Genomic DNA, 3,630 nt, shown 5'->3' with positions numbered 1-3,630 from the left:
TCCCCTCTTGTAGAAGTGTTTTAGTCCTTGAACAAGAAGTGGGGTATTTCTTATTAAGAACACGGTTGTTAAGTGGCACCTTCTTCAGGTCGATCTTTCAATTAATGCTTGATGATGCACATGATGAAGATTTCGTAAATCATGATAGTCACTGATGGTGCAGCCAAAGTTGATCTGACCTGAAAAGTGTGCTATGTAGTGCCATGGGTGCATACAAGTGCATGACAAAGGGCTAAGGCAAAGGTGGAAGGCTTGGGCAGACAGGTGATTACAAAAGTGTATGCTTAATGGGGTTTTTTAGGCCAGGAGGGCTCCAAAGGGGGGCAAATAGGTTCACAGGTAACGGTGTATGAAGTGTAAGGAATATGCCCTAAGATGTAGTGCTCGAGACTCTCTAGAAACCAGGCTCCAAATGGCTCCTCAAATTGAGCCATGGTGTGGAAGTTATGCTAGTTCAAGGCTGGAGTAGTTTGTAGAACCCCAACGGACAGGGAAGGTATGGACACGTTGCCAGGAAATGCTCTCGCGTCCATACGATTGGGTTGGAGGTTCAATAAAATCTACCAAAACTTGATGATTGATTACATTGTCATCCCTATGCAAATTTACGTAGACGACTGACATGAAAAACTCGATGATAAATGATTTACATAAACGACTTACATGATAAACCAAATGAATACAAGAGTGCACATGTAAATAAAGTTTGTAGTCCATATCTCTATGTCATTGAGTGTTTGAATGGACCACAATACCTAGGAGAAAACTTAGGTGTAAGACCAGCTTTTTGAATTTATGAATGCTTTGGAACACGCAAGAAGATCTCTTCACCTTCCATGAAGGTGACTTGCTGACATTTCTCATTAGCATACTTCTTATAACTATCTTGTGCTTGTCAAACATTTTGACAAGCAATTTTCAGCATATCCATATGGTCTTGTTGGATAAAGTCCTTAACTTGCTAAATTTTCTCAATAGCCAACCCCATTGTAACTGGTGACCTAGGTTGAAAACCATACATAAGCACGAAGGTATTAATCCTAATTGTAACATGGTTTGCAGTATTATAAGTGAAATCCAAAAGAGGGAGATAATCTTTCCAATCGGATTGCTTCTTGCTAACATATGCTCTTACCATATCCTCTAACACTTGATTAACACGTTCAGTATGTCCATCCCTCTCTGTGTGATCAGCAATATTGATATAGAGTTGTGTTCCCAACCGTTAAACACAACCCGTCAAAAGTTATTGTAAAACTTGGGATCACGATCACTCACAATGCTACTAGACAATCTATATAACCTATACAAACTATCTACAAACAACTTGGCTAACTATGGAGTTTTAATAGTAGACTTGGTTGGAATAAACTTACAAAGTTTAGTCAACATGTCTATAATCATCCATACCTAGTCATGACCTTGTATGGTGGTTGTCAACCCATCCATAAAGATACTCACCCCTTTACCATTGGAAACCTCAAAAGGATGTAAGAGATGCCTTGCCTTCAACGTGCTACTTTATTAACTTGACATTTTTGGCTATGCAAGACATAGTCTTTAACACCCGCATGTAAGCCTAGCTAGTAGAGTCGTACGAGTGTAGAAGTCTTTTTTATACGTGGGTGCCCTGCACTTGGACTATCATGACATCCATAAAGAATTAGGCGCCAAATTTCTGTATCTATCGGTACACAAACTCTCCCCTTGTGGAGTAGGAACCCATCATCAATGGAACATTTCTTCCATATAGTCAGCTCATCAATCAAAAGAGGAGAACCAGGAGTGGAGGAAGTAGATGCATTGTTAGCATTGGGTGAGAAGGATCCCTCTTTTTTACATGACTCCACACCTAGGAGTATGCATGATCATGCTCATATGTACTCTACAAAGTCTCCAAAAACTCACTTTTTATGTTTTGTGAACATAAGAGGGTTGATCTCAGGCATTCTACTAAGAGCATGAACTACCACATTGTATCATCCTTTACAATACCAAAGCTTCGCATCATACTCCTGAAGAATCTCAGTCCACTTGGCCTTTCGACCCTTCAAGTTAAATTGTTGTGTAAAACATGTTAGACTTTCATGGTCAAACACTAGTTCAAATTGCACACCATAAATAATGCCGCCATGCTTTCAAAGCAGATACTATTGCATAGACTTCTCTTCCATAAGCAGAATAGTTTCACTATTTTAAATCAACTTTTTTTTGCTTTTGAATGCAATTGGCCTTTCTTCTTGCACAAGAATGGCTCCAATAGCTTGATTACTAGCATTTATCTCGAGCACAAAGGTTTCATTGGATCCATAATAGCTAAGATGGGTGTAGTAGTTAGAGCGGCCTTAAGTACATCGAAGATTTTCTCTTGAGCTTCTCCCTAATGAAATGATTTGCTCTTGGCTTTTAGTTGGTCTATCATAGGAACCAGAATTTTGGCATAGTTTTTAACGGACCTACAATAAAAACCTGCATATCCCAAGAAAAGTTGGAGCTCTCCCAATTTCTTTTAGAGAAGACCAATTACAAGTGGCATCCACTTTGGATTGATCCATATATAGGCCTACTATTGAAATTAGATGTTCAAAATAGTGAATTTTTACTTGTAGAAAATCACACATGAATATAATTTGTGTTGTCGTAGAAAATCAAACACCTGTTTCAAATGTCATAAGGGCTCTATGTCACTATGTCATCGAGAAAAACATGACCAACTTGCCCATATATGGTTTCAAAACACTATCCAAGAGCGTCATGAAAGTAGCTGGGGCATTGATTAAGCCAAAAGGCACAAAACAAGAACTCATAATGTCCAAACCTTTTTTGGAAAGCAGTTCTACGTGTATCAACAAGCCGAAGTCTCACTTGATGATACCATGACCGGAGATCTATTTTTGTAAAAATAGGTGCATGTTGTAAAAATAGGGACATGGGTGAGTTTATCAAACAACTCATCCACCATTGGCAAGGGATACTTATTCTTAGTAGTAATCGTATTCAAGCCATGATAATTTACACACATGCGCATGCTACCATCCTTTTTCTTCACCAGCAGATTGGGAGATGCCTATGGTGAAGAACTAGGCTCAATAAATCCTCTATTGAGGTAGTTGGCAAGCTAACATTCCACCTCAATAGCCTCCGAATGGCTCATTTTGTAGAGTGGTTTACTAATGGGCTTACTATTTGCAACCACATCGATGTCATGTTGCACAAAACGTGTCGATGATAACCAAGGGGTCAATCTACTAAAAACACATCTTTGTATTCAACGAAAGTTTCCTATGATTTACTATCAATATTTTTGTTGTTTTGGTGACAAAGGAGAAGCAAGAGAAGGAGGAGAAGTATGTGGCAGTGAGGAATCATCCAGCACAACTAAATTATTATCATCATTTGATAAACAATGACACAGAGTAACACAAAAAGACTTCTTATATCTCATCATTGAGATGAGCTATATGAGATCATGAAGCCTATTACTAGACTTTCTTTTGTTAGATTTGATTTATGTCACTATCAAGGATAGAGATGGTGGCGCTTATGTTATATGCCAAAAGCTCTATAATCTTAATGAGAAGATTTGTGCTACATCTCAAGTCATGTTGGCTAAAGAGCTTGTGGCCTTAA

This window comes from Adiantum capillus-veneris, chromosome 16 (assembly GCF_014529385.1).
Source record: "Adiantum capillus-veneris isolate H3 chromosome 16, ASM1452938v2, whole genome shotgun sequence".
Classification (NCBI taxonomy): domain Eukaryota; kingdom Viridiplantae; phylum Streptophyta; class Polypodiopsida; order Polypodiales; family Pteridaceae; genus Adiantum; species Adiantum capillus-veneris.
Note: the sequence above shows the minus strand (reverse complement) of the source record.